Raw genomic sequence first — 12,285 nt, 5'->3', positions numbered from 1 at the left:
GACACAGGGCTCGAACTTGTGAACTGCGAGACCATAATCTGAGCCAAAGTCTGATGCTTAACCAACTGAGCAATCCAGGCACCCCTCTCTTAAAATTTGTAATGGTCGCCCTAGAGTTTGCAATATACATTTACAACTAGTCCAAATACACCTTCAAATAACACTGCACTGCTTCATGCATAGTATAGTTACCTTTATAGCAGAGTATTCCCAATCTTATAAAATGTCTTTCTTTTCACTTACCTCTGTGTTGTAACAACCCAACACATCCTTTCTACTATTACTTTGAAAAGTTATCTTTTATATTAAATAAGAGTAATAGCAATAAAATATTTTATTTAACCTTCATTTATTCCTAAAGGTGCTCCTTCTTTCCTTAAGTGGATCCACATTCTGGCCTATATCCTTTTTCTTCTTCCTTTAAAATGTTTAAGATTTCTTGCATGGCAGGTGTTGATGACAATGAATTCATCAGTTATTGCTCATCTGAAAAGGTCTTTGTTCACTTTGGAAGTAAAGTTTGGTGGGTATTTAATTCTAGTTTGATGATTATTTTTTCCTTTCAACATTTTAGGTATCCACTATCTTCTTACATGAATGATTTCTCACAAGAAGTCTACTGTAATTCTTATTCTACTTCCCCTATAGGTAAGATGATTACTTCCTTTGACTTCTTTCAAGATTTGTCTTAATCTGTGTTTGTACATGACATGGCTAGATATATTTTTTTTGTTTTATGTTGTTTGAATATTTTCTTAACATTTGCTATTAACTTGGAAAGCTTTCAGTCATTATTGTTTCAAATATTTCTTCTGCTCTATTTTCTCATTGTTCTTCTTCAGGTATTCCAGTTACATTGAATTGTATCTTTTGTAATTATTCCCACAGTTCTTGAAGGCCCTGTAGCTGTTGTTTGTTGTTGTTTCTTCTTTGTCATTGTATTTCATTTGGGAAGTTTCTACTGATCAATATTCAAGCTTAATCATTTCTTCCCCCCAGCATGTCCAGTCCATTAATGGGTCCATTTACTGCATTCTTTAATTAAAATGTTTTTGATTTCTAGCATTTCCATAGTTCCACTTACATCACCTATCTCTTTTTTGCCTGTTGCCTCCTTTCCCACTAGAGCCCTTAACATCTTAATCACAATTCCCTGTCTAAATTCGCAAATCTGTGGCATCATCTCAGTCTGGTTCTGAGGTTTGGTTTGTGTCTTCAGTCTTTTTTTTTTTTTTTTTCATTTTGTAAGTCTTGTCATTTTTTTGTTGAAAGCTGGACATGTTTTTCAGGTGATAAAATTGAAGTAAATAGGCCTTGTTGTGAGATTTTGCTAATGTGGCTAGGAGTTGGTCTGTGTTTAATATTTTCATAGCTGTTATTAATCAGCGGCTTCAGATTACTTTTGTGTCTTTGTTTCTGTATCCCCTTTGACTTTTGGTTTCTTTAAGTACTCCCCCTAGGAGAAAGTCTAAATTTTGTGAGTCTTTCAGCAGTAATCTGCTAATCTGCAGTTACTATAATGAAGCCCTACTGGTGTGGTAGAAAGTTGTGGAAAGGGGGAAGTATTCTATAATCTTTTGATTAAATCTCTGTATTTTCCTGAGCTTGTGACTCTGGGTTGTGACCTTAATAAGTGTTTCTCTAGTGGTATAGCTTTTTTATCTCCCTTAGATGAGATAGGAAAGTTAGAGGAGACTGGAGCCCGAGTAAATCACTTCCCCTAGCTAGAACAAGAGTCTGGTAAAATTTTTTTTTTTTCCTTTGGAGAATACGCAGTACTTATAAAGAAAATTCTTGGTGTGTTTGACAATAATTACCCTTCCCCTTAAGAGGCACAACAGGATCTTTCGAAAATATTCACCTTGAAAACATAGTGGACTTGAAAAACATGGGACTCTTTCTAAGACTATAGTCACCAGGGCTTTCTTTTTGTCATGCTAGTCTACACTGAGCTTCCAGGGATTCATCCAAACCACCACATAAGTATTCCTACACATTTATGGTTCCTGTGGCTCCTGCTGTAAGCAAGCAGCTCTTGACTGTGACTTTCTTGATTTGCCTGTCTCTCTGAATTTCAGGGTAGCAATTTGCCCTGTAATCTCAGTTATCTGATGGATTCAATAAAAGCCATTGATTTTCTTTTTGTTCTGCTTTTTCTCGTTTTAAGGATGAGAATGGCAACTTTAAAGCTCTTCTATACATGTGACAGTTGAAACCAGAGGGTTGAGCCATTAGGTTTTTAACATCTAGAATGTTAAGTTGACTTCTTTTAAGAATTTGAGGTTTATACTAATATTCTCCATTTTTTTCTATTCTTTATTTTTAATTTTTGTAATGTTTATTTTTGAGAGAGAGAGAAAGAGAGAGTGAGACCAGGGAAAGGACAGAGAAAGAGGGAGACACAGAATCTGAAACAGGGTCCAGTCTCCGAGCTGTCAGCACACAGCTCATCACTGGGCTTGAACCCACAAACCACAAAATCATGACCTGAGCTGAAATCGGACACTTAACTGACTGAGCCACCCAAGCACCCTCATTTTTTTTCTATTCTTAACCACACATTAATCATATTCAGTGTAAGTTACTATCTGATAATTGTGGTATCTAAATAATTTATTTTTGTCTTGGTTTTTGGTCATTGTTTTTGTGAAAGCATACCACTTAATTTTTAATTCTATGCTAGATACTGTATATGAAAAATCAGAGAAGCTCTGAATGATGTTTTCTTCCTCGAAGGGGATTAAACATTTTTCTGGAGGGCAAATAGAAGATAAGGTGATTTGCTTGCTCCCCTGGCAAATTCATTTTAGGCTGTTGTTTTCTTTCTTTTTCTTTTTTCTTTTTTTCTTTCAGGCAGAACATGTTCAACTTTGGCTTTACTTCTAGATCATAGCCCTTACCCCTAGGCTGTGCTTCTGTGAGGTCTTAACTATAACGTAGCAATGTTTGCCAGTATCCTTCATCTTGGCAGGTCTTGAACTCCCACCTCTGTTTCCAGTATTGCACTGCTGATGAAATCTCTGAGCAGTTCTTTACCTTCTCAGCTGTTAATTTCGGTACAAATTGTTGCAATATTTCTCTGAGCATGTCCATCTCAGAGGCTTACAAATATCTGAAGGGAATCTGCAAACAGATACTTGGGTTCACTTTTTGTGGTTCTCTCTTCTCTGAGATTTTGTCCTACAAGCCCAAATACTGAAATTTACAGAATCTTATCTCTGAGTTATCATAAATGTCAAGTATATTAACTGGAGTCTTAAATATTCCCATTAGTTTTCATTATCCTAAACTATATATATCAGTATACATTTCTATTTGAAAATATATTCAATCAAACTGAATAATATTTGGGGGTCTTAAAAAAGCCTCATATGCAAGATACTGAAAGTATAAATCAGTCTACACAATAGTAATCAAGAGAAATGCTTGCTAATTTTAGTTTTTAACATTTTTAAAACATTTAAAAATGAAATAATGGGTATGTTATCACTTAAAAATAAATCTAATATAAATAAATCCAATTATCTTGTATACTAATATTATATATTAATCTAATTAATATATAATTATATTAATTATGACATACTTACATCCCTTGTTATTTTAGGAATTCTGCTTGTAAACTGAGAAAGTTATTATAAAAATGTTACATAGTAGCTATGAAATATAGATTATAAATAGAAAAATTTTAAAAGCTATTTTTGCTTTACCATTTTTCATGGAGATTATATCATTAAGTGTAGTGAAATGGCACACTTTATGAAAGAATACTTATAGTGCAACATTACTGATAATTGTGCAGTTACATATTAAATGCATTTTCTTCCATTTAATTCCCTCAAGGAAAAAAAAAGCAGATCACATGAATCTATCTGTTTTGTATTTGGTTAATATTACATATTAAGCTTCATTTAGAACCCAAATTAGATTGTTATAGTAGTAAGACAGATTTATTTTAGAATGAATACACTTATTATAATGGTTATGTAATTTATTGTAAAGATATGTGTAGAGAGGGACAGAGAGAAGGAGAGAGAGAGAGGGAAGGAGAAAGAATGAACTGAGAAAACGTGACTTAGCCACAATGACATGGTTAAAAAAATTCTGTTTTGCTTAAAATAAATTTTTAGATTATATTTTCTCATGGAAAAAGTAAATTAAATCTCTTAGAATTCAGTGCTTGTCCCTTATTTAACCTTTTCCTTAATTTCAAGATTTTATCTGCAAAGGGTGTAATATTGTTTATATACCTTATGTCAGCATGAAAGTTTAACCAAATGACTCATTTAAAGCAAAGGAGTCTAGTAATCACACAGAAAAATGGTCTTATCTTATTATCTTATCTTATCTCACAATCCTGAGATCAAGACCTGAGCTGAGATTAAGAGTTGGATGCTTAAATGACTGAGCCACCCAGGCACCCCCAGATACCTATTTTAAATAAATGTCAGTCTAAATTTCTCATTTTACAGTTCTAAAATGATTAGCTATTCCAAAAACTGCTATAATTTATTATTGCATATTTTCACACACACACACACACACACACACACACGTACACACACATGCACAGACTTGAATTATTGCTTTTTTTTTGGGTAACTGGGGCATTTTCTGAAACAAAGACTAGTATTTTGCCATAATTAGACTTTGTGCACAGAAGTATTAGATTTTTTTTTTTTTTTTGCAATTTTTCAGGCATTTTTTTTTTTCTTCCCAAATGGTTAACTGGAGGTAACTGAAGAAAAAAAGAAGTGTCCTTTGTCAGTGTTAGGTGGGTTACTACTTTATAGGAATGAAGCTATAATTAGGGCAACATGAAACCTGCAAAAGAACAATGGTAAAAAACTAAAGAACATTCTCTAGGAGTTCAAAGTGTAGACTAAAATGGCTAGATATTAACATTCTCCTCTGTGTTGTCAGGAAATATTCCTTATTCACTTTGACAATAACAAACTTAAAAAGAAGCTTAATTAAGGGCTTATCAGAGGTATTACCTCTCTTTTTTCATATAATTATTATTTTCCAAGTCTATTTTAATTACTAGATTTCAAACAATAAAATTTAGGAATAGAAAACTGACCTGAGGATGAGGGATTTTCACATAGACCTAAACTCACACATGTGTGTATGTGTACACACAAAAAACCCATTTTTAGTCACTGACCAGAATCAATCATTTTATAATTATCATATTTGGTTTTTGTGATTTTTTCCTTGTTTTGTTTAAAAATATAAAACGTTCTATATGGTTAATTCTATTTAATAATATTTCCATTGAATATAATCTTAGGTCCTATTATGACTCCTTACAGGCAATAGATATTATGAATTTAGCATATATGTTTTCAATCTATTTTTGTTACTTTTTTAATATGATAGATTAGGTTTGCATGTTACATTTGTGTAAATGTTATCAGAGTATAACATTCTTCAATTTATTATGTTATTAAACAATATGTGTTTGGGGTCTACATGTATTGAGAGAGAGAGTGAGAGAAGGAAAGAAAGAGATAGATGGATAGATAGAGGTATATCTAATCTATTCTTTTCTATGATCATATAGTTTCTACTCTTAGATGTATAACCTATATATATTATACTGTGTCCTATGGATACTGCTTTAACAGAATACAGATGGAATTTATTTAATTTTTTTTTTATTTTGGTTGGTGAGTGTATTCAGTTCATATGATTACTTATACCTTTTTTTTAAATTTCCTTGTTCTCTGAGTTTTGTTTACAACATATTTCCTTCTGTTCATTTTCTTATTCTAAGTATTTTTTAGTTTGTCTCTGTAAGTTAAAAGCTTATTTATTCTATGTTTTCTCATTAGAAGCCTAGGATGAAATATTTGATGTATATTTTATACTTGTGTATATGCATCTGTTTAAAATTAAATTAATTTATATTTTAGCCTCTTTCTGGACACTTCAGGGGTTTTACTGTTGCCTGAATTTCCTAAAAACTGCCTTCTACATTTTTATTAATCTCTTTTAGCCCTGTTAATTTCTAAATGCATTAAAATGTTATTATTATGTGTAATCCTCTGGCTAAAATTATTTACCTACCTTTTTGCTCACTATTACAATCTGAATCCCAATTCTTTCCCTTAGTTACTTTTGTTTTTCCTGTCAAGGTCTTTATTTTTCCTGCATACTTAGAGTTTAGCTTGGTGGTGAATACTTGATTGGCAGTATTTTTAATATGTACTTTGAAGATATTGTTTTTTTTTCTGTATTTTATGCTAAGAAATCTGCTTAATTTTGATTGGTGTAACTTTGGACACACTTAGATTTCTAATTTTATAGCTTTTAAATTCTCTTCTTAAATTTTGAGATTACAGTTTCATAAAAATATACTTAATATTTATTTTTAAATCTTTTTATTATCTCTTTAGTTATCAGCTATCATTTCATGAAATATCTCCTCTTCCACATTCTTCCATTCCATTATTCTGCTATTCTTCTATTCACTATTCTGTGAATACAAATAGATTTATATTGGATTTTCTAAATCTATCGTGTTACATACCTCTGAAACTTTATCAAATCAATTTACTTACTTAGACTCATTCTATTATAATTTGAATTGTTTTGCACCTTTTCATTCATTTGGTTCTCTTAAAATCTGCTTTACTTGTTTCAAAATCTTTATCCTTTTCTGGATTCCATCTCTTATTTTATTTGTTTGAACATTTGGAACACACTACATACTCAATTTAAGTTTCTTTAAAATTTTTCCATTGTCTTTAGTGCCTTGGCTTATAATTTTCCTACTGTGGACCTGTCAACAGTCTCCCTTTCTTTGACCTCATTGTGTATCTTATATTCTAATTTCTTTTCTTAAAAAAAATTTTTTTAACGTTTATTTATTTTTGAGACAGAGAGAGACAGACCATGAACGGGGGAGGGTCAGAGAGAGGGAGACACAGAATCTGAAACAGACTCCAGGCTCTGAGCTGTCAGCACAGAGCCCGACGTGGGGCTTGAACTCACGGATGGACCGCGAGATCATGACCTGAGCCAGAGTCGGCGGCTCAACCGACTAAGCCACCCAGGCGCCCCTCTGATTTCTTAGACCACCCTCAATGAGATAAATCTGGACTACTAAAAGTTCCAGGAATTTTAGACCATCCCATGAGACGGGTTTTTTGTACTTCTGCCTTGTACTTAAGAGATTTCACCAGTTTTGGACAAATCTCACAACAGTTTACATGCTCAGGGTCCTTGCCCTGAATAGCTTGTGTAAATATAGCCTCAAAACTTTACCATGTGCAACCTTGAATAAATTTCTGTCTGTTTCTGCTCAAAGTCTGGTGCAGACAGTTTAAGTCTTTCAGTAATGCTAAGCAAGCAGGTGACTTTTAGACCTATACATGGGGTCCAGGGAGTTTGTCCTTGATTTTCAACCTTTTGTAGACAGCTCCTTTACATGAGGTACAAATTCTTCCACCATCAATCCCATGATTTACATGCCTTCAACATCCTTTTGGCACCAAAATTTATGGATTGTTATCTTATCCAATAATTAATAACATATGTCAGAACTGAAAGGAAGAATCACCCATCAACTCAACCTGACAAACAGAAGTAAGGTTCATAAAAATTTACTTTTTATATTTTCATTTGAAATAAATCTTTACAGTCAAATAATTACTTGGGAAATATTCCTATTCACAATAAATATATGAATTTCAGTTATATTTCCAGTCTTTGTATATATTGTAGATGCAATTTCAGAAGGTGTGTTGGTAAAGAAAACTTATTTCTCCTAGAAATTAATATAGTATGAAAATAAATGTGGAAAGGAATGCAATAAGAGGACCTATATTGAAAAACAAATTTACTTGTATTTACTTATGGCTTAGTATCTTAGATTTACTTCTAGAATAGATGAGATAAAAATGTTACTGTTATTTGAAAACTGGTTCTTGAATTAATAAGCTCACTTAAACCATAAAGACTAACTCTACTTGCTTCAAGGTCAGCTACATACATTATATATCTTTTGAACCAAAAGAAATGCTGATTTTCCCATAGTAGTTATGAGAAAGAGCATAGTAAGTTCATCATTATCATGGAGCAGAGGTGAAATCAGAGAAATCTATTCATTATAGCTGTCCATAAATTAAATTTAGTTAATTTCCAACATACAAAAGTACATATATATATATATATATGTATATATATATATATACACACACACATATATATATATATATATATATATATATGTGTGTGTGTGCCATGTGTTCATGCCACTTCTCAATGTAAATTTAACCAATAGATTAATAAGGTAAATTTAGTTAATTTTGTCTGTTCAACATCATATTGAAAACAGGATGAAATCAAATTTGGAACATAGTTTTGTTGTTAATATAGCTCACTTTGAACAGAGCCTTTTTTGGATTTTCAAATACTAGTTTCATGATTCATGGCAATGACCTTAAGGCATTGGTTCTGAAATGAACTACATATCATTTCTCTTTTGTAATAGTTGGGCAATTAGCATGGCTTAAAGGTAAAAATAATCATGAAACATAATTCACACAGTAAGAATACAGAAAAGAAATGCATGAACTATATCCAAAACTTTAAATTCAACACTTCTAAAGAATGTGTGGTTTTACACTATGTAAACCTTATGCATTTAAAACTTTATATTTCCTCTTATGCATATTAAATAAGTGACAAGATACTAATTAGTTATTGTTGTGAATTCCCTCAAATATTTAAGGATTGAACTAAAATGGCTAAACCAATCAATGTAGTTGACAATATTATTTGAGGAACTAGGATGTATGAGGCATGTATTATTTATTTTTTAAAATTTACTTATTTATTTTGACAGAGAGAGAGCACAAGTGGGAGAGGGACAGAGAGAGAGAGAGAGAGAGAGAGAGAGAGAGAGAGAATCCCAAGCAGGCCCAGCACTGTCAGCGCAGAGCCCAATGCGGGGCTTAGTCTCCTGAAATGTGAGATCATGACCTGAGCCAACAAGAGTCAGACACTGAACTGACTGAGCCACCCAGGCATCCCAAGGTATGTGTTATTAATTGGACATAAAAAGTTTTATCAGACATAATTCTTACCCTCAATGAGATTAAATCTGGAAAGGAGCTCTCTGAGGAAGTATTAATAAATACCTATACACAGTTAAAATAATTAATTGCTAGAATAAAATGAAGATATAAGAAAACAAATAATAATATGATATGGGAAAGGAGAATGAAATAATTTGGGAAATGAGAGTGTACAGGCCAATGGATTGAAAAGGGATGAAGAAAAGGGAGAGAAATGTTATGTAATTAAAAAAAATGGGAAATGAAACTAAATAAATGAGAACTGAGATAAAGTAAGTATAGGAAAAAAATGAGCGAAATGTGAGCTGGGCTTCTGGAAAAGTGATTTATTCATTGAAATTTTTTATTTTATTTATAATCTGAGGATTTATTCCAACATGAAGATATCCTTGGCAAATTCATAAAGTACATTTTACTATTTTGGGACAAATAAATCATTATTTTGCAATGCAACAGTGTATTTAGCATTGACAATCTTTGATGTACTAAACTTTTATAGATGTAGAGCTCTTGACAAATAGTAGTATTTCCTTTATCTTTTATAATGATTTTAAATCCATAGTTGTTAAGTTGCAAGTAACATAGGTATATTAAATAAAGCAATCCTTATATAAAAGCAGGAAAAAATCCCAAAAAGTTAAGATATCTCAACAATCTGATATAGCTATGGGCTGCGTTATGTTTTTGTTTTTTTGAATCTGATAAAAATTATTAGTCATAATCTTTTATTTCCTTTGACAAAATAATATAGAACAATTTTTTCAATTTTCTCCCTGAAGACAATTTAACAAAAAGGAATGAAATATGTGATAGAAAGAGCCTAAAAAAAAGCATCTTAAAATATCCAAGAGTTATCAAGATAGTGAAAAAACTGAGCCAAAATTTAAGAGAGTATACACAAGACCATCGATAAGTAGGCCCAGAACTCAAAATGCTTTCTATAAGGCATTACGATTTCTGATTTTTTTTTTTACATACCATGTAAAACAAATAGTCAAAAATAAAAGCAAATAAAGAAAGGACTAAGATAGCAAACCAGGAGAGAATTAGAAATAGATCTACAACGACTTTAGTTTTAGATTTATTAGCTACAAAGTAAACACACACATATACACACACACACATTTTACCAGTCTTGGAGATTAAAAAAAGACTTGAAGATTTAACAGGAAATGAGAAACTATAAATTGTGACATGGTAGATTTGTATAAGAGCCAAATAGAAATCCTTGAAGAAAAAAAAAAGTATCTATACATTAACCGACGGTAGCAGCAAAAAGAAGATATTGCTAAGCAGTTTTCAAAAGCAGATTTTCTATCTAAGAGCAGGTTAGAAATACCTGGAGAACTAGCCAACTGGAAAATAGATCTGAAAAAGCACTTAAAATACAGTATTGAGAGATAAGAAGACTCAAATTAGAGAGTAGGGGATAAGAAAACAGTAAATACAGTGAGACATTCTAAAATCCATATCACTGGAGTCTCAGAGGAAGTGGATAGAAGGAATAGTTCAAAAGCAATATTTGAAGATAATAGTTGAGCGTTTTTCAGAACTAATAAAGTCAAAAGTCCAGAGTGTCAAGAAGTCCAGTACATTATTAGCATGAAAAATAAGATAAATACACTTGGAAAACTGTTTGGTATCTTCTCAAACTGAACATAAGCATATTCTATGGCCTAGTGATCTTGTTTCCAGTTTATACCATAAACATAAATGCATATGTACATAAAAAAATGTGTAAAAAGACTCATAGCAGCTTTATTTATATTATCCCTAATTTAGAAGCAACCCAAATGTCTATCACAGAATAGGATATGTATTGTGTATTTTTCAGTGAATGCAAAGTAGAAAATTACACAGCAATGAAAAGGAACAAAAGATTATATCTTTCATATATAATGTTCTGTAAGAGAGGACAATCCTAAGGGGTTCTACACTGCACGATTCCATTTCTACAAATTTTAAAAAAACAGGGGAAAGTAAAAACTGTGTTACAAGTCAGAATAATAATTATGTTTTTGGAGGGGGTTTGAGAGAGAGTATAAGAGAAGTTTCTAATGGGTGTTGTTAAGTTTTGATCTGGCTTGTGATTAAATAAACTGTACAAAATTTTATAGAGCTATATACTAAAGATTTGTGAATTTTATTACAAGTATGCCATATTAAATAAAATAAAATCTAGTTATTAAAATTGGTAAAGCTATTGAAAAGAGGAAAAAGATAATACATAACATTTTCACGAAGAATGTGGATAGGGAAAGCTTTCTTAAGTAAGAAACATAGAGGGGTGTCTGAATGGCTCTGTTGGTTGAGCGTCCAACTGGTTTCAGCTCTGGTCATGATCCCAGGGTACTGGGATTGAGCCCCATGTCAGGCTCTGTGCTGAGCATGGAGCCTACTTAATTTCTCTCTCATGCACGCTCATGCTGTCTTTCTAAAAAAGTACAATAAAATAGAAAAATAGAAAACTTATGATACAGAAAGAAACTGACAAATTAATCTATGTCTAAGTCAGGAGCTTCTTTTTATCTGAAGTGATTCATGAGTAATCCATATCTAGAATATAGAAAACTTCTCCTTAATGAGGAAAAAAAACTCCTGAAAACTCATGTCTTTAAAAAAATTTTAATGTTTTTATTTATTTTTGAGAGACAGAGAGACAGCATGAGCTGGGGAGGGGCAGAGAGAGATGGAGACACAGAGTACGAAGCAGGCTCCAGGCTCTGATCTGTTAGAACAGAATCCTAAGTGGGGTCTGAACTCAGAAATGAGATCATGACCTGAGCCAAAGTCAGCCAAACCGACTGAGCCACCCAGGCTCCCCTGAAAACTCATTTTAAAAATTGGCGAAATTCATGAATAAGGACTTCAGGGAAAAAATATAAATGGCAACAACAGCATCATATGGAAAGCTGGGCAATATCTTTAATAATCGTAGAGAAAATCTGGCAACTCCATGTGTTGGGAAACTTGTGGCATAATGGCAATTTTCATACACTACTGTTTTTTGTATACATTTTGATACCATTTTGAAAACCTGTTTTGAATTATCTGCTGCACCTAAAGATGTGAACATCCAATGAACAAACAATTTCACTTTTGGAAGAAATGGCAAGAAGAGGCACACCAGGACTCATGCATAGAGATGCTGACAGCAGCATTGTTCCTAATTGTCCTACACTAGAAGTGACTGGTCATC

General features: G+C 32.2%; 1 long non-coding RNA gene across 1 annotated transcript in view; it reads left to right on the top strand.

The window, feature by feature from the left end:
* The window catches only part of LOC123590897, a 103,997-nt gene that overhangs the window by 49,346 nt on the left and 42,366 nt on the right, over positions 1–12,285 (top strand). The window contains exon 2 of the long non-coding RNA XR_006709024.1: positions 575–648. This is a non-coding gene — a long non-coding RNA (uncharacterized LOC123590897). The remainder of the gene's footprint in view (positions 1–574; positions 649–12,285) is intronic.

Source organism: Leopardus geoffroyi, chromosome B4, assembly GCF_018350155.1.
Source record: "Leopardus geoffroyi isolate Oge1 chromosome B4, O.geoffroyi_Oge1_pat1.0, whole genome shotgun sequence".
In the NCBI taxonomy this organism is placed as follows: Eukaryota; Metazoa; Chordata; class Mammalia; order Carnivora; family Felidae; genus Leopardus; species Leopardus geoffroyi.
Note: the sequence above shows the minus strand (reverse complement) of the source record. Positions and strands in the feature narration are given on the sequence as shown.